The 19,928-nt window shown below is 45.9% G+C and overlaps 1 long non-coding RNA gene across 2 annotated transcripts; it reads left to right on the forward strand.

The window, feature by feature from the left end:
* Positions 1-17,596: 17,596 nt before the first annotated feature.
* On the forward strand, positions 17,597-19,339 carry LOC115095188. Of its 2 annotated transcripts, none has more exons than XR_003857712.1 (3): positions 17,597-17,666; positions 18,377-18,495; positions 19,231-19,339. It is a non-coding gene; the product is annotated as an uncharacterized LOC115095188 (long non-coding RNA). The 2 variants fall into 2 exon arrangements; XR_003857711.1 differs by having other exon boundaries at positions 17,598-17,666; positions 18,374-18,495.
* Positions 19,340-19,928: the final 589 nt, after the last annotated feature.

Below are 19,928 nucleotides of genomic sequence, written 5' to 3' on the forward strand. Positions count from 1 at the left end.
GCCAACAGATTCCGCGGCTCAATAGTGCGCTGAGTGGAAAAAAGTACTTTCTACGATCTGTTTTGAATTTGCTGGTTGTGATTTCCTGAATTGTCCCCTTGTTTTAGGATTATTTGAAAGGGTAAATCACCATCGTTTAATCACTTTACTATAACTATGCTGACTCTCCCATATTAAGCCATGTCGTGTGATTCTGTTTTTAAGAATGGCTTCTACAGTTTTGCCCAGCACTGATGTCAGGCTTACTGGTCTATAGCTTCCCAGATCACTCCTAGAGCCCTTTTTAAAAAATCAACATCGTATTGGCCACCTTCCAGTCTTCGGTATTGTGGCTTTCTAAATAATAAATAACAGGTTACGAGTAGCAGGTTAGCGACTTCGAGGTCCATATTCAGACACAGTCTGGATAGCAAAGTTTGCCGGATGAACTTATTTGGCTAACTTTGGAGTTATATTCAGTAATGCAGGTGCACTATACTGGAGGTAGCCAACTAACTCAGCTCCTCCCGGTTATACCCCCGGAATGCCCCTAACTTACCGGGTCATTCATCAAACCGCAGTGTGCCGGCATCGCGTGCGCATCGCGGCAGTACAATGCAAATTAGGGGAAGAGGAGGGGTGTGGGCAGAGTTTTGTGTGGCAGGCGATATTGCAATATGATGAATCTAGGCCTTAGCCAGCTAAATTCTAGCTACCTATGTGCCCAAATAATAATTTAGCCAGCTAACTTCTGACTTGTTGCTCTTTCGTTTGTCCATCTGATCTAATACATCCTCTGTTATCAGAATCTCCATCATTAAAGAATGTTTCAGGTGTGGATTATGTTCCCAACATCTTCATCGGTAAAGTCAGAGGCAAAGAATTCAGTCAGTTTTCTGCTTCTTCCTTGTCCTTGCTTTGCCCCTCGGTCATCCAGCAGTACAACTGACGCTCTCTCACAGGCTTCAAATGTACTTGAAAAGGTTATTTGCCTCACTGGCAAGCTTCTTCTCAAGTTCTCTCTTGGCCCGTCTTAGTACTGTTTTAATTTAACTTGCCAGCGCTTGTGCTCTTGCCTGTGTTTATCATTTGGATCTGCTTTTCATTTTTTTCAACAATTGCCCTTTTAGTCGTAACCTACCTCCTTTTACTTCACCATTTAACCATGCTGGCAACTATCTTCTTCTGTATCCAAATTACAATCCCCAAGGATGAGCATTCTTGACATAGTCAGAAGCATATTTGCTATGCGCTGTACCAGATCAGCTAGGCCTTCCCAGAGTACCAGCAGAGGTTTGGTACAGTAAGTATGGTCCCAAAGCATTTGCCCCTTTCATCAGGACGCAAAGGCAGATAAAAAATAATCCCTTCGCCCACTTCTTGTCTTCAAATCCTTGGTTGATAATGAAAAGAGAAACTCCTGTACCCATGTCCGTGTCTCCATCACACATAAAATATCCAATGTATTATCTGTCAGAATACTATGGATGGCGTTGACTTTATTTCTCAGGGATCTGATATTTACTGATGCTATATTCAAAGTATCAACTTGGCCTTGTTATTGCTAACTTCATAAGAATATAAGAACATGCCATACTGGGTCAGACCCAGGGTCCATCAAGCCCAGCATCCTGTTTCCAACAGTGGCCAAGCCAGGTCAGCAGGATCCCAAGGGGTAGATAAGATTCCAAGCTGCCCATATCAGGAATAAGCAGTGGGATTTCTGCAACTCTCCCTCAATAATTGTTAATGGACTTTTCCTCCAGGAACTTGTCCAAACCTTTTTTAAACGCAGCTACACTAATAGCTTTCACCACATCCTCTGGAAACAAATTCCAGAGCTTAATTATGCATTGAGCAAAAAAATATTTTCTCTTCCAAGTCCTAAAAATGGGGATGAAATGCAGACACAAGATGCAAACCACAGAAGCCAGAGTTCAAATCCCATGGTCGCTTCTTCTGATCTTGAGTAGGTCATTTCGCCCTCCATTGCCTCAAGTAAAAACTTAGGGACTCAGTGCTAAGCCGTGGTATTTTGTCCTGCAGTATTTTCCACAGCGGTAAAATTCCACAGCGGTAAAAATACTGTGGAATTAGAAATACCCCTAAAATGTGCATGATGGTGGCTGCAGGACTGTGGGGCTGCTATGTTTTAAATTGGCCCTGGCTAACCCCCACCCAAAGTGCATATAAGAACCTGGGAGTCTTCAAAATGTAAAAAGAACAACATATTTAAAGTTATGTACTCTAGGGAGGGACCCAAGCTTCCCCTTTGCCATAAAACTCTGACCCCCCCCCCCCCCCAGAAGCTGAGCCTCCCACCATAGCCCTGCAGCAGGACTACAAGTGCGGGGGGGAGGGGGTCTGCAGGGTGGGGCACCTGGCCTCGGGGATCCGATTTTTATGGCAAAGGGAAGGGGTTGGAGCAGGGCCTGCCCCAGATGTAAATAACTTTAAATGTGTTTTTTAACATTTCAGCCACCGCCAAGGATGATGGTGGGGAGGTGAGACAGAGGGTGTATGGACCCCCCCCCCCCCCCCCCCCCCCCCCCCGAGGCCTTTCACGCATCTTGGAGGGGCTGGGGTTTAAGACATGGCCCCGGGAGCATCGAGGTGTGTGCTGGTGTCCTGATGCTCTTGCAGAAAGTTAGCATCTTGCGATGTTTGGGGAAAGCTGCACTATCTGATTTGCATGTTTTGAGGTAGGAATGAGCTGCTTAGCAATGCATTTTATTTTTTTTATTTCATAAAATCTTACATTCTACACTTTCCAAATGAGCTTGTTCAATGCAGATTATGGTTTTTCACATACATGGTCAGGTTACAAACATTAACAAAATGTAATACAGTAATAAAATCACTTAAAAATGCACATTAGCTCTGAATATTTTACTCATAAACTGGGAGACCAGCTGATGACTTGACTGGAGGCCCATCTTTCCTGTGTTTCATTGTTGCCAGATATCACCTAAACTTATAGTCCAAAATCACTTCAAACCAGCTGTGACAGAGTGCTGCTCTTTTTCCCCTTAAACCTGTGCAGGACCAAGCTAGATGCCTGGTCCACCTTAATTCCCCTTGAGAGAGAGAGAGAGCGAGCTCCGTGGGTGGGGCCCAGCAGGGGAGAAATAAAAACTGGTGGGGCTAGTCAGGCCAGGCCCAGGTCTCCAGGAGGAAGGCAGCTCCTGTAGAATCATGCTATCCTACACTGAGCTGTAACGTACTGACGGAAACGGTACAAGACTGTGAGTAGTGGGAGCACACTATTCTAAGGTTAAGACAGTCTACTAATGTTTGGTTGTTGGAGCTGAAAATAAAGTTCAATGTGTTTTTGAAAAGGCTGAAGTCAGACTAAGTTTGTGCCTCCAGGCCTGGAGATAACTGCTTGGAGCCCAAAACTAAACAATTTTTTTTTTAATGTAAAACAATCACTTTTATTTTTTTTAATCAATACATTGCTTCACACTAGCCCAAACATGCTATGGGCATTAGCCCCTGTTGCAACAGACAGAGAAACAATGGCAGCTGAAAGAAAAACCTTTTTGGATTACAAACCAGCAAAATGATTTGAGAAATGGCAGGAAGCACACAGAGTGCCTAAGAGCCCATATTTACTGGATGTGTGAGAAGGTCAAGCTGCTCTGTGCTCAGTTACAGCAGGAGGTTGTGATGACAAAGATAGCAGTAAGCACTGTAGAAGGCAGGGCTTCCATCTTTACTCCTTGATCTAGTGGCCAAAGACAGGAGGCAGAGGAGGGCAGAAGGCAGAGTTTATATCTTTATGCCTCCATCTTGATCCTTGGGTTGTATGAAGAGCAATGATGCATCAGAAGCAGAAGAGAAAGAGGTAAAGATCAGGGCCTAACATAGTGCATACAAGAAATACCAATGATATTTGCATAATACTGGCTGGTGGTGCACACATGTGAACTTATCTTATAAAATGATTTTGGTGCACACAGCCTTTCAAACAAACATTAGAAACAACACTGGTTGCAGAAGTCATGTTTTCAATGTTTTCATTCTGGATAGAGCCAAAAGAAGAGATGACACAATGGAGCCACTAGGGTTTGAGAAGGAGAAGGGTTGTTTTAGGATGTAACAAACCCACTACAGAAGGAAGGGAAAGGCTGATTATAAGAATTCAGAAAAACACCTCAAACTACTACTGAGATAAATCTCAATGTGGTAGCGTTAATTTCTGTGTCCTTTCCATCTCTGTACACAGGTAAAGTGGAGATTTCTTTCTTTGCCTTTTAAGAATTGGCAAATGAGCAGGAGTGTGAAACCAGTTCACACCTCAGACACACACACACACACACACGGCACTCGGACTGCAAGCACACACACACACACACACGGCTCTCGGACTGGAAGCACATACACACACACACACACGGCACTCGGACTGGAAGCACATACACACACAAACACACACACACACACGGCACTTGGACTGGAAGCACATACACACACAAACACACACACACACGGCACTCGGACTGGAAGCACATACACACACAAACACACACACACATGGCACTCGGACTGGAAGCACATACACACACACACACGGCACTCGGACTGGAAGCACATGCACACGCACACACACACGGCACTCGGACTGCAAGCGCGCACACGCACACGCACACACATGGCACTCGGACTGCAAGCACACGCACACACACACGCACACACACAGCACTCGGACTGGAAGCACATATACACACACACACAGCACTCAGACTGCAAGCACACGCACGCACACGGCACTCGGACTGCAAGCACACGCACGCATACACACAGCACTCAGACTGCAAGCACACACACACACACGCACACACACACGGCACTCAGACTGCAAGCACACGCACACACACACACACACAGTACTCGGACTGCAAGCACACGCACACACACACGCATGCACACGGCACTCGGACTGCAAGCGCGCGCACACACGCACGCACACGGCACTCGGACTGCAAGCGCGCGCACACACACACACACAGCACTCAGACTGCAAGCACACTTACACACACACGGCACTCAGACTGCAAGCGCGCACACACACACGCACACACACGGCACTCGGACTGCAAGCGCGCACACACACACACACGGCACTCAGACTGCAAGCGCACACACACACACACGCACACACATGGCACTCGGACTGCAAGCACACGCACACACACACGCACACAGACGGCACTCGGACTGCAAGCACACGCACACACACGCACACACACACACGGCACTTGGACTGCAAGCGCACGCGCACACACACACACACACATACAGCACTCAGACTGCAAGCACACTCACGCACACACACACACACACACGGCACTCAGACTGCAAGCACACACACACGGCACTCGGACTGCAAGCACATGCACACACACACACACACACACACACGGCACTCAGACTGCAAGCACACACACACGGCACTCGGACTGCAAGCGCACAGAAATGTGAAATGTTTAACCAGGCCCCTCTGTAGCGCAAACGGCAGGGGTGGCAGCCTGCAAGTCAGCAGACAGAAGATGGACTTCCACCCCGAGGCCCCAGACCTCTGGGGAGCTCAGGCACGCGCTCTTTTATTCTCTTCAAATTTATTTGTATTCGTTTTGAAACAAAATCAGTCAAGATAACTTGATAGTCACACAAGCTGGAATTAAAAAGAAAAGAGAAGGGAAAATAACGACAAATTGGCAACATCTAATAACAGAGCTCAATATGGAGGGGAAGAAAAGAATAAATGGAAAAGGAAATGCAGCTAACATAAAATACATCCAAGGTGACAGGCACTCAGGCGTTAACAATCAGCAAGGTGAACTTCTCACAGGTCGTCCCCTTTTACCTTTAAGTAACTTAGCGTCAAAAAAAACACATACACAGCATTATTCCACCTGACCAAGCAACTACACGGGCCATAATTACGTAAGACTTGCCCTGCTGGGTCTGAGCAAAGGTCCATCAAGCGCAGCATCCTGTTTCCAACAGTGGCCCATCCACGTCACAAGAACCTGGCAGGATCACAAAAGGTTGAATGATTCCAAGCTGCTTATCCCAGGGATAGGAAGGGGATTTCTGCAACTCCACCTTAATAATGGATTATGGACTTTTTCCTCCAGTAACTCGTCCAAACTTTTTTTAAATGCAGCTTTCATCACATCCTCTGGCAATGAATTCCAGAGCTTAATTATGCATTGAGCAAAAAAAAATGTTCTCCTCTTTGTCTTAAAAGTATCACCTAGTAACTTCATTGCACGTCCCCTAGTCTTTGTACATTTTGAAAGAGTAAACAACTGATTCACGTTTACTCATTCCACTCCACTCATGATTTTATAGACTTCTATCATATCTCCCCTCAGCCATCTCTTCCTCAAGGTGAAGAGTCCTAACCTTTTTAGCCTTTCCTCATAGGGGAATTGTTCCATCCCTTTTATCATTTTGGTCGCCCTTCTCTGTACCTTTTCTAATTCTGCTATATCTTTTTTGAGATGCGGTGACCAGAACTGCACACAGTACTCAAGATGAGGTTGCACCATGGAGTGATTCAGAGGCATTAGGATATTCTCTGTTTTATTCTCCATTCCTTTCCTAATAATCCCCAGCATTCTGTTTGCTTTCTTGGCTGCCTCTGCACACTGAGCAGAGAATTTCAACGTATTATCCACGGTGATGCCTAGATCTTATCCCTGGGTGGTGACTGCCAATGTGGAACCTTGCATCGTGTACTAAAGTAAAGGTTCCTCTTCCCTACATTCATCACTTTCCACTTGTCCACATTAAATGCCATCTGGAATTCGCATGCCCGGTCTCCCAGCCTTGCAAGGTCCTCTTCCAATTTTGAGATTTAATAACTGAATAATTTTCTATCATCAGCAAATGTCACCATCTCTCTCATTATTCCATCTCTGGGTAATTTATAAATATGTTAAAACAGCAGCAGTGCCAGTACAGACCCTGAAGCTCTCCACTATTCACCTTTCTCTAAGGAGAAAACTGACCGTTTAGCCCTACTCTCTATTTTCTGTCTTTTAATCAGTTCTCAATCCGCAATAGAACATTACCTCCTATCCCATGACTTTTAATTTCCTCAAGAGTCTCTCATGAAGTATTTTGTCAAATGCTTTATGAAAGTCCAGATACAGTATATCAGCTGGCTCATCTAAGGAAGTTACATGAAGTACATTTGCTTAAGAAACCTCTTAAAATTAGGAGCATACACATTCGCAGTGGGCATATTTTAAATCTTATATGTGCATGATTTAAAATTGCAGCATATGTCCGCTCGCGCCAGCACGCTTGTTTTAAAGTTAATGACTATATTTATCATTATTTTATTATTTTTATTTAAAACTTTTATATACTGTTATTCCATATTCTATCACTATGGTTTACATAAAGTGTAATTAAAAAATATAAGATACAATAAGATATAAAACAAAGCAGCAGAAATTACAAATAAAAACTAAAAGTAACAATAATAACATCAAATTAATAACAATGATAAAAAATGTAAAATAAAAAATTGGTCCAATTCTCACATATTTATCACTCACAGCCTTCAAAAACTTTTTAAAATAGCCATGTTTTAAGATTTTATTTTTTTTTTAAGATTTAAATTCAGCCTGCATTCTCAAAGTGGAGGAGTAGTCTCCTGGTTAGAGCAGCAGGATACAAACCAAGAGACCTTGGGCAAGTCACTTTACCTTCCATTGCTGAAGTGCCTGTGAAAAGTGAAATATAAAAATCAGGAGTTCCATTTACAACACAGGGAGGTTCCAGGGATGTGGGGTTATTTTTGAGTGATAGGTTCCATCCCCTATAGGCTGAAGCTGTATTCTAAGGTTATATAACTGACTCCGTTGGGGAGGTTACAGCCCATCTGCATACTTCTCCCAGCTGCTTCCGTGGTTGACTCCAGAAGTAACCACAACTCACCTCAGGCCTAGGCTGCTTCTTCTCCATGCTCCCTGAGCAGACGGCCAGATACCGGGGAGGTTGCAGCCCATACTTCTCTTAGCTGCTTTGATAGTTGCCTCCAGAAGTCACCACAACCCACCGCGGCCTGAGCTATCATCACTCTATGCTGCTCAGGCTAGCCAAGCACTGTGGCTTTGCTATATTTTCTCTTCCTATTGCTAATTCTCCCCAATCTTATTCCTTGCTGCAAACCCCTACTAACAACAAGTCTATCTTCCCTATCGCCCACAGTCTTTATCTCACCTGCCATGCTGCACCGTCTACTGATCTTGAACTTCCTCTCATCCAGCCATCTCCACACTCCCTGAAGCATCTCTTCCTTGTTGCCGTAGTCACAGCTCTACCTCTCCTATGTATTCTTCTGCGCTTCCTCCTGCTCCTCTTATCTGGGGGTATCAATCCCAATCCTGGCCCTCCATGGCAGCTGTCACCCCATTGGTGCATATCAAACCTTTACCCTTCCAATCCTATCACTATTGCCCTTCTCCCTCCCTCTAATGCTCCCTACGGAATGCCCACACCACTTCCAAGAACCTTGCCCATACTCATGACCTCCTGATCTTTCATACTCTTCACATCCTTGCTTTGACGGGGACCTGGCTTTCCCATGAGGTCTGTGCTTCAGTTGCTGCCCTCTGTCATGGAGGTGCTTTCCCCCCAGACACCTCGCACAGTAGGCTGCGATGGTGGTGTTGGATTGCTGCTCTCCCATTCCTCTAGGTCTGAACCCCTTCTTTCACTTCAATCCCACTCTTTTTTTTTCCTTTGAGGCCCACTCCACCCGCCTATTCCACTCCATTACATCTCCGGGTGGCTTTCGTTTATCAATTCCCCGATAAATTCCCCTCCTTCCTTTCTCACCGACTTTATTTTATTTATTTATTTGTTTAACAGGTTTTCTAGAGCGTCATTTAGTAAAACTTTCACAACGGTTTACATGATTGAGAAAATAAATACATCACGTCAATATAAAATAAACTATAAACACATAAGAATAAAGAGGTAAAACTAATTTTAAAACAAACTTGCCAAAATAATTAAATATAAAAGTTAGAATTAAAGCATATGCATAAGAATAGTGATAAAGCAATGTAAAAGAATAAGATTGGAAACATGACTCAGCCCGCACCGCTATAAGCTCTCTTAAATTAGCCAGGTTTTCAGATTTCTTTTAAAATCGTTAAGATCGGACTGCATTCTTATGTCAGGGGGTAACTCATTCCGACGTTTAGGGCCTGCTAATGAGATAGCTCCCTCACGCATTAGGGTTAATCTCACCGATTCCTGGTTTTCCTTCTTTGACTCATCTTTTACTTCCCTTATTCGTGGGGGCTTTAACCTCCTTGCCGATGACCCCTCTGACTTTTAAGCCTCAAAACTCCTTGCCTTAACCTCCTCATTTGATCTCCAGCTCTGCTCTAGCGTCCCTACTCTCACAAGCATGGCCAGTTTGGCCGCTGCCTTGACTTCATCCTTTCCTCCGACTGCTGTCTCTCAGGCTTCTCCATCTCAGTTTCTTCCTCTCTCAGTCCATCATCCGATAACTTTTACACTAACCCACCCTCCCCCACAGCCTCATCTGGACACCAAGCTGTCGACCCTTGTGTCCTCTCCACTAGTGTTTCATCTCTCCTTCCCCGTACTCTATTGTCTGACTCAGTCGATGAAGCAGTTTTTCCTTACGACACTATACTCACTTCAGCCTTAGACACTCTTACCCCTCTTGTAAGGCGCACTAAACCTCAGCCTTGGCTCACCCCTAGAATTCGCTTTCTACATTTCTGTGCCTTCTCTGCAGATTCTCTCTGGCTAAAATCCTGGGCCCACGCAGACTTCATACATTTCAAATTCACGTTGATCTCCTTCCAGTCTGCTGTTGCACTTGTGAAGCAAAACTCCTATGTCCATCTGACAAACTTTCCTGCATCTAACACTCACTGTCTCTTTATAACACTCAATTCCTTCCTCAAACTTCCTTTACTTCCCTTCCCCACTTCACTCTTTGCCCAGGCTATGGCGGACTACTTCCATGACAAGATTCACAAAATTAGTCACCTTTACCTGCCTCTCCCCATTTTCTTCCCTCTACCCTTCCTCTAGCCTCTGCCACTCTCTCCTCCTTTCCTGAAGTCACAATGGAGGAAACTACCCATCTTATCTCCTCCTCCAAACTCATTACGTGTTCCTCTGACCCCATTCCCATCCAGTTCCTCAGTTCCATATCCACTGCAGTTATCCCTTCTATCTATCACTCTCCACTGCTACTGTTCCTGCTGCCTTCAAATGTGCTGTAATCACACCACTCCTTAAAAATCCCTAATGGATCATATTTATCCTGCCAACTATTGTCCCATCTCCCGCCTCCCTTTTGCTTCCAAATTACTTGCATGTGCTGTTCACTGCTGCTGTCTTGACTTTCTTACATCTCAAGCCTTTCTTGATCCACTCCAGTCTGCTTTTCACCTACATTGTACAGAAACTGCCCTTTCTAAAGTCTCCAAAAGCAGCAGATAGGTCAAGGAGGATAAGACCTTTACTCAGTTCTTATCCTCCTTGACCTACCTGCTGCTTTTGGCACTGTTAATAACCACCTACTCCTTGATACTGTGTCCTCACTTGGATTTCTGGACTTTGACCTGTGTTGGTTCTCGTTTGTTATTATTTAGGAGAGTTGTGGGTGGATCCTTGGGCCGGTGGCAGATGACCACGCCCCCGGGGGGAAGATCCCGAGAGTGACCACCGGTCAGGCTCAGAGTTAGGAGACAGACACACACTAGTTCTTGTATTAGACAGTATACTGAACCACCAGAGGTGGCAGTAGTGAGCTGGAATGCCCGGCTGGGCTGCAGTCCCTCAGATACTGGAACAGCGATCCCTGGAGGCTGAGCTGTAGAGAAACTGAGATATAGTGAGGAGGCAGGGTATGCAGAGTTCATGTACTGAACCCGATGGTAACCTCACACAATGTCTCATAGAAGCCCAGGAGCTGGAAGGGTTAGGCCCTCGAGGAGCGAGTACCTGGTTCCAGGGAAAGCTCTGAAAGACGGGGGACGAAAAGGGGTTGTGCGCATTGTTGATCCTGGTGTGCACTTGTAGCTGGTGAAGGCCGGGCAGCTGCTGACCCAAGTGCATTGCCCTGACTGCCTGATTCCTGCAGCACAGCTTCCCCAGCTCCCACCGGCCCGAGGGTCAGGGGCCGGGTGCAGGGACCCAAACCCAGAACAAAGACAAGAGCGCAAGTCCCCCTTTTGTCATTCTCATTTTTATTTCAGAGTCCATTTCTGAGGAGACAGCAGAGTGCTGACAATTTAGGGGGTGATTTCCAAAGGAACTCTTGTAAGTGAGAAGGGGTTTTACCGGTGGAAATGGCATTTTAACCAAATTTTCCGGGAGTAAGCTCGGGCGTGCCTGTCTAACTTTACCTGGGGTTAAGGGAAGTCTTCCCAGGGCGGGATTTGGACTTGCTCATGTAACTTTTCCTTTTGTGAAAAAAACGTAAGTGCATAAATGTCCTCAGACTATTTCTGCACAAATAATGGGAAGTGTAACTTGGGTGGGCAGATTTGCTGGGGTAATTTTCAAAGTGGAATTCGTCGTGCAAATTTGCTTTGAACATTAGTGGAACTTGCCAGCTTCCTTGTGCAGCGATTGGAAATGACCCCTCTCAATCTCAGACTTATCAACTTCTACTACTTATAGGGATGCTTATCCATGCCCCTTACAGACTTCACAATGATTCATGTGAAGCATGCATATAGCATGGAGAGCTGAAATGTGGATCTTCCTCAGTAGCCCATGTGGGCATCACACTGATAAACATAAAGCATGAATACAGCACAGACAGGCGAAGAGCAGATCTTATTCAGAGCCAGGAGCAGGTGTCACGCTGGTATACATAAAGTATGAATACAGCATGGATAGGTAAAGAGCAGATCTTTATCAGACCCCCATGCAGGCATCACACTGATACATGAATACAGCATGGACAGGTGAAAAGCAGATCTTCATTCAGGCCGCATGCAGCTGTCACGCTGATATAAGTAAAATTTGAATACAGCACAGACAGCTGAAGAGCAAATATGTATCAGAGTCCCATGCAGGCATCACACTAATAAAATGTAAAGCAGGAATGCAGCACAGATGGCTGAAGAGCACATCTTCATCAGATCCCAGGTGAGTGACAACATAATGAATGTAAAACACGAATACAGCATGGATAGCTGAAAAGTGAATCTTCCTTAGAACCCCGTATGCATTTTTATTACTACAGAAGGTGTGAAAACTCAAAAGATTGCTATATTTTGAGAGCAGAAGAAAGACGAAAGTGAGGAATCGAGGAAGCCGTGAAACAAACCAGCCGAGGTCTTGGAGACTTGAGCTAGGTCAGCTGCGCCAGACGGCAGGCGGGGGTCAGAGAGCGGACTGTGGCGGGCCTTTCTTCTCGGCCTCTGACCTCCTCTGCTGCCCTCCTTGGAGCGGGACCACGGTGGCCCATCCGTAGCCGCTGCCGGCAGAGCGCTGGCAGGGCTGTCGGGGGCCAGGGCCAGGGCCAGGGGGGGGCAGCGCTGACCACCCTCGCCGGATATTCACCGTGAATGGACGTCTAAGCATGAAGACCCCTACTGCGGAGGCAGCTAGGGAAGGACTGAAAACGCCAAAACGACGGCGGGCGTAGGAAAGAGCACAGAGTCGTGCAAGGGGATGTTTGTTTGCAGCAGGGGGTAGGTATGGAAGCCGGAGCTCTGAAACCAGGGTCTTAGAAAGCAGAAAGCGCGCCTAACGTCAGGAATTGCTCCCGGAGGACGCCGAACGTCCTTCTAGCAGAAACGTTTCCCTCCTCCCCAGTGCCTCTCCCCCCCCCCCCCCCCCCCCCTGCTGCCTAGGCCGGTCCTCAGGCTCCACCAGACCCCAGCACAAGTGGAATAAAAGGGGGCTTACCTTTTGGTGAATTAACTGTTCTTATGTCAGGAACAGCTTAGGAGGTAGAAATCTGCTGTCCTCAGCAGGAAGTGCGAGCCCTGACAGGCAAAGAGCTAGGAGCAGGCCTACCCCATCACCTTGTACCCACTCCCCTCCCCTCCCCCACCTCCCCCCTCTCCCTCTCGCCGCCCCCCTCCACCCCTCCCCGCTCCCTTGAAGAAAAAAATGACAGCGAGGGGGGTAAGGATGCACCTAGAAAGGGCAATTTTTTTTTAGGGAAAATAACAGTTTTCCAAAAGCTGCTGATGTGGCAGGAGGTGCGTGGCCCTAATGGAGCAGGGGAGAAGGAAGCCGGAAGCCCCCAGGGCAACAGGTGCCAAGTGTCCCCCGTCCCGTCCCCCCCGGAGTGAGCCTGGCCCGGGTTTTCTGGGATTCCTCCGGGGAGGGTCCTGCTCCTGCAGGGTTACGGCTGCCGGATGTCCATGGGCTACTCCCCTCCCCCTCCCCCAGACATTGCATTGTTTGAATAACCTTTTAAGTTGGAGATTTGATCTTAGGTCATTGTACAGCTCCGGTTTTAATGAAGGAGCAGAGCCAGGGAAGAGGGTTTGCCCTCGGTCCGCACCTCTGCTGCCCCTTCCAGTGATGCACACGGAAGCTGCCGGACGAAGCAGAAATCAGCAGAGCCCTAAAACATAGAAAGATGGGGGGTTTTTTAAAGTCTTTTCTGGCTGCGTCCTTGCATCTCCCCCCTAGGAAACAGGACAAATGAGAGGCTTGCAAAAGTATTCAGCCCCCTAAAGGCAGATTTGTGTGGATTACAAATGGCTTCTTTCTAGCCTCCCTGCCATGCAGGCCAGTTATATGCAGAGCGTTTGATATGGTTGACTAGTGTAGCTCCACTCCAGCCTCAGCCACTGAACTCGGTGGCTCCTTCAAAGTGATTGTTGGTCCCTCTGTGGCTTCCCTTGCGAGGCTCCTCCTTGCTCCGACGCTGAGTTTTGAGGGACGGCCTTGTCTAGGCAGTGTCTGGGTGCCAGGATGCAGCTTGCACTTCCTCACAATTGATCCAACATTGCTCACTGGGATATCCAGACCTTTTCCCAATCTTGTGCAGGTCTAAATATCTTTAATTTCCTTAGAGTGCTCTTTGGTCTTCATTTTCACAGCTTTCCCTCAGATTCACAGTCTGACCAGTGGCACTGGAGTTAGGGGGGTCTTTTATCCAGAAAAGCTGACTTTTTTTTTTAAATGATTCATAGATAGCGGCCAATTGTTAGGGCAACATCTTTCATCTGTGTAAACTTGGAGCGTCCAAGGCACAGGGGTTGAATACTTATGCAAGCAGCATTTTTCAGTTTTTAATTTTATTTTACAAAACAGGCAGAGAAATAATGAATTGTGACTTTGAAATTTCACTTTGAGAGCAGACTGGTTTGCAATAAACTTACTGTCTGGAACAATCTGCGTAAGCGTCATTTGTAATCCACACAGATCTGCTGACTTTTTTTAGGAGGGGGGGGGGGGGTCGAATACTTTTGCAAGCGGCTGTGTATGAGAAGAGGCACATTAAAGGGGACAGAGGGCAGCAGTGCATCCCCCACACCTCCCAAAAAGGTAATGGAGGAACCTGATTTGTCAGGAAAACTGTACAGTTGCACCCCCCCCCCCCCCTCGTTATCAAGGTCTCTTTAATGAGAAAGAAAGCCAGGCAGCCTGTGCCGAGGGCTCAGAGCAGAAATCCGGCTCCCTCCTGGGGCCCAGGCCGCCCCCCTCCCCCCCCTCTCCAGCTGAAGCACAGAAGCCCCCCCCCCCCGCAGGTCGCCGGTGCCCCTCTTCAGCTGCCAGCGGCCTTTGTGCACTGCCGCGTTAATTGGTGCTAATCCGGCCGCCAGAAGCTGTTTTGGTAGCCTGACCCGGCACCCCCAGAGAACACCTTGGTGTGAAAAAGGAAAGAAAGCCATTCAGGAGGCAAGTGAAAAGCAGCCGGCAGACATTCCAGCACAATGCAGAGCAAGGGAGGGGGGCAGGGCCCGGCTACAAAAGCCGCAGCGAGGAGGAAGCCCTGGCACTCATTGAGCTGCTTTCAAAGGGAGGGCGAGCAGGAGGGAGAGGGAGAGAGAGAGGCTGGCGCGCGCGCAGGCAGCCCGGGGGCGCAGAAACCCCTCTAGGAATGGGTGCGGAGCAGCCCCCTTCGTGCCAACCATGCAAATTCTGATGTCACCTCAGTGACAGAGACCCAAACTCCCTCCACTGCCACCAAGCTCTCTGTGAAGGAACACAAAATCCAGGAAGGAAAAAAACAAACAAACCCCAGAAACACCCTCAGCACCCAGGTAGTAAACCTGCCATAGCAACCCAGCACTAACGCCCCTAACAGAAACAGCAAATAACACAGTGGGTCCTAGAACCCCATTCCACCTCCTGTTAGTCCTGCTGCTCCAGATCCCTGCACAGGCCAGCAGAGAACCGCACCTCGGTCCCATGCACAGGGCAAGGAGACTGCAATCTGGACATGGAATCCAACAGAAGGGCAAAATGCAAACAAACCACACAGGTGCATATTCTCCAAAGCTAACGGAGAAAACCCAAGACTTCCCACCAAAGAAGGAGCAGGAAACAGCAGCAGCTAGAGAGGAAACCTGTGCCACAGCCTGCCACCAGGGCAGAAATGTCATCTGAGCAGGGACAGCACTTAAACCCAGGAACCCACCCTGACAGCTTGTCTTACTCCTATGCTCACTCTTCTAGGTGTATGTTCTCCTTTTTTGGCAGCACATTATTATTATGTTTTTCACACTTCAGAGCGGATTTACATTCAGGTGCTGTTGGGAGGGCTCACAAGCTAAGTTGTGTACAAATTAAACTGCCAATAAAAGTTTCCTGAATTTGAATCAAGAAAGAGAGGTAGGAGAGAGAGAGAGGAACAAAGTTTGACCATAACAGATCTAGACGTCAATATTAAGGGGGGGGGGGTTTGTTTGATTTATTTCATTTTGCTGGTGGGGGTGTTTTGTTAAATTTTTGCCTTTTTTTAATTGGAATCACCCCCCCCCCCCCTCCCTTCCCTGGTGCTTTCCCAAAGCTCTTTCAATCAGCAGAAAGGCACAGGAGGGGCTGGGACTCAGTTCTGTCCCCTTTGGACCCCTGGATGGGATAACGTGTGGAGAAGGGGCAGAGTGGTCTGGGGAGGAAGGGGGGCTTTTCCCAGTTCACGGGTGGAAACAAAATGAAATTTTAAAAAAAAGTCATTCATTTTTCTTTTGTTTCATTTACAAAACGAAACTAAACGAAATAAGAAATGTTGATATTATTTGCTGTTTTGTGTGAAAAAAAAAGTGCATCCCTAGTAAATATCAGAGAACCTTATTTATTTATTTAGGGGGTTTTTTATATGCCGATTGCCATTTGCACATCGTATCGGTTTAAAAAAAAGTAGCAGTACAGAAGCAGATAAACATTTCCCTGATAAAAAAAAAAAACAAACCTGCAGTCAGATGGCACAGGACATCGACCAAGCAGTAATAGATAGAACTGCAAATTTTCCACAGAGCGGCCAGAGAATCAGGAAGTACACAATTAGGAATAATAAACCCAATTGCACAAGAAAAGGAAGGTATACATCTAAGACAAAAAGGTGAGACACAGAGTGTCCCTCAGACACCCCCCACCATTTTATAATACTGCATGGGGAATTTGACACCCACACCCTTGTACCTGCATGAGAATAAGCATCTGCCTCTGTTGGGGGGGGGGGGTAGCTTATACCCACCCCCCAAAAAATGTTGTAAGTTGTTGGGGCAGCTGTTGCTGGCAGCTGGTTTCACAGTTGCAACCTTTTGGAAATTTCACCCTAACTCTGCTCGCCGGAAATCGCAAGTGCCAGAGGTGGCTGATTTGGAAGAAGCTTCGGCTTAAAAGGGGAATCTTTTTAAAAGTGAGAATGTAGGTGGGATATCTAATATCTATCATCACATCAGTATTATGGTCATTCCAGGTCCTGTCTGCGGGGATTCATTGCAGTATATTGTGGATAACGTGAAATGTTTCCTGGGATTGCTATGGATGCTGCATTCTTTTTTTCTCTGTTGTATGCCAAAAGAATTTGATAAATAAAGAGTTATTAAAAACAAATAAGCATGTGTGTACCCCCGTCCTTCCTGAAGGAAGAAAGGACACGCCCTGTTCCCAGCCTGCGTACTTTTACCTGCAGTATGTGTGTGTGTGTGTGTGTGTGGGGGGGGGGGGGGGACATGATTTTTCTAAGGGCTGTTTTTACACAGGCAAACGCCTGATTGCCCACATAAAATCTTTTGAAAATCACCCTCTCTGAGACTGCAATGCAACCTCGAAATGGAAAAAAAAAAAAATCTGAATACTGAATGCATGAAAATGTTTATCCGAGGTTAAGGACCCCCATAGATATGTGGAAGGCACTTTAACTGAAAGCAAAACCTGTTTTAGCAATCCAGAATGGTAAAATCTGGACTGCCCACTTCTCACACGGGATCAAAAGCACACCCAAGAGCCATTAATCCCGCTGAAAAGTGTAATCAAAGAACAGCAAACATCATTACACGCCCCTATAAAAATAAGGGGAATCCTCCAGAAAAGGAGGTGACCCCCGGTTGTGTGCTAAATGACCCAGAAAGCACTAGTAAAACCATTTCACCTGCTTCTCCTTTCTGGCCATTTCCTAAGACATAGGCAGAGGGATTACTTACTGACATCAATCTACGAACATGGAGATACCACTGACTGCAGAGGTAACGCCAGCAAACTGTTCTGTAGTGACCCCCAACAAAAGCAGGCTACAGTCCCAAACGAGAAGCATAAGCCTGCACAGAACCACTGAGAGCACCTCTTTACCTTATAGACACCGATTAACAAACATGGAAACCATCATGCCTTTAGGAAGAATGTTGCATGTTTTATTAATTTTAAGAAAGCTTTTTTTTTTTCTACCTGGCACCCCAGCCTCAGTCTACAATTCTGGGGAGAGGAATAGATGATATCATTAAATATAAGTATGATGGGATGTGCTCTCCAAAGAGCTGAATACGAATTAAGTAATAAAGGTGGCTGGGTTTTTTTGTTTGTTTGTTTGTTTGTTTGTTTTTAGTGAGAGATGGACCCACACACAGGGATGTAGTCATGAGGTGAAACCTTGATTGCAGTTTCCAGCAAGCTGCTCATATCAAAGGAAAAACAGCTTCTGCTAAATGGAAGTTTCTTGTAGACGTTATCCTAAGAAAATGACTTATCGAGTAGTTGTGAGACAAATAGCTGTTTGTTACTTTCTAATGAGGGAAAGGAAGGTGATTTTTAGATATCCCCTGATTTTGTTTATTCCAGGCTAGAAGACAGTAATAAAAATAACACCTACAAAATAATTAGTATCAGGCTAAGCTGGAGGGAATCTGCTGTAGGTTTATTCAGACTAGAGAGGGAATTTGTATTCTTTATTTTGGAGGAGATCCCCAAACCCACAGAAGTGCTTAGAACGACGGTGGATTTCCCAAGCAGCTTCATCAACCATCTGGATGGCAGAGAACTTCATCTAAAGCATTCGAGAATCATCTGGCCAGAATTTAGGTGGGAATATTTATTTATTATTTATTTATTTTTAGTTTTTATAAACCGACGTTCCTGTATAAAATACATATCACACCGGTGTACAGTGAAATAAAACTGTCGCCACATGGGCGGCTTACATTATAACAAATAACATTAATATAACATTATAAATACTTTTAACAGATAACATAGAGATTAGAGGAGATTAGCGGGAGTATTAGGAATATTAGGTGTATTAGGAATATTAGGAATATTAGGAGTATTAGGAATATTAGGAATTCATCCTTATTTTTGCTTGAACTCAAAAACTGAGAGAGAAGGCAAAGTTGTGGGTTTTCAGTTATAGCACACGAAAGCTAATTTTCTTAATTTTCCAATGCTAATAAATTCTTCTTTTACTACATATGCTGTGTTTGTTTCCTGTAGAGAATAAGAATTCTAAATCTGATTTTGCTTATAAGGCTTGGCAATAGCAGCAATACTGTGTGTTTTATTTTAATTAATTTTATGTTATCTGTATTTTCTGGCTCTTCCTCCCCATCCCTGGGGGAATCTTTAGGTTGTGGGAGCGTGGCTACACGTACCCATTCTAACTCACAACGGCTGTGAGAGGTGGCATGACTTATGTGGTCTCTCCCCTAGCAGAAGGAATTACACATTTTGTGTTCTCTCTTTGCACTTCTGCTCTGAGCACCAAACAATAGACACTCTACAGACATCTCCACTAACTTCTGCTTTGTTTTTATCACATAGGATAAGGCAGAGTGTTGAGACATGTACCGGGCAGGTCTACAGCATCTATCACTATTGAAAATGACGGTGGACCCTAGTAGGCATTGTATCCCAGGCCTTCCACTCCAAGGACAACAAACATAACAGACCTGATGCAGCAGACCTTCAGCAAACTGTGAGCAGGAGCACTGTTTATAATCCCAGCAGGCTTTCCTTCCCCTCCGTGCAGTATGCGCGAAATATCAGGGAAACTTGCATTATAGCTGCCTGTGCTGTACTGTGATGGAACAATATATATGTGTGTGTGAACCTTGCACTCCCTCTGCCTCTTTTTGTACCTGTTTCAATGTATTAAAGAAGACCTTCCATCTCTATTATTGTCAATCCAGCACCTTTCATAAGAAGCAGTAAATTCACTAAAAATAAAAATGTGAATCCAGGTGATTTAAGTTTAGCAAACTGGAGACAGCAGCATATATGCAGATTTCAATATTAATTGAGTTACAGCTGACTCGGAAATCTGAAGGAAAATCGAAGCCAAGACAGGCCTACCTAAGCCATAATTTAAAGTGTGTTAGAGCCACCTCCCACATGTCTAAGGCACGTCCTCCCCTCCCCCATCTAGAGAGTCTGAGCTGTCAAACTGCAGGTGCTGCATGAACTCTTCCTAGAGCATTCACACAGCTCCAAATATTTTCTGGGCGGATGCATTCCTGGTA

This window comes from Rhinatrema bivittatum, chromosome 7 (assembly GCF_901001135.1).
Source record: "Rhinatrema bivittatum chromosome 7, aRhiBiv1.1, whole genome shotgun sequence".
NCBI lineage: Eukaryota > Metazoa > Chordata > Amphibia > Gymnophiona > Rhinatrematidae > Rhinatrema > Rhinatrema bivittatum.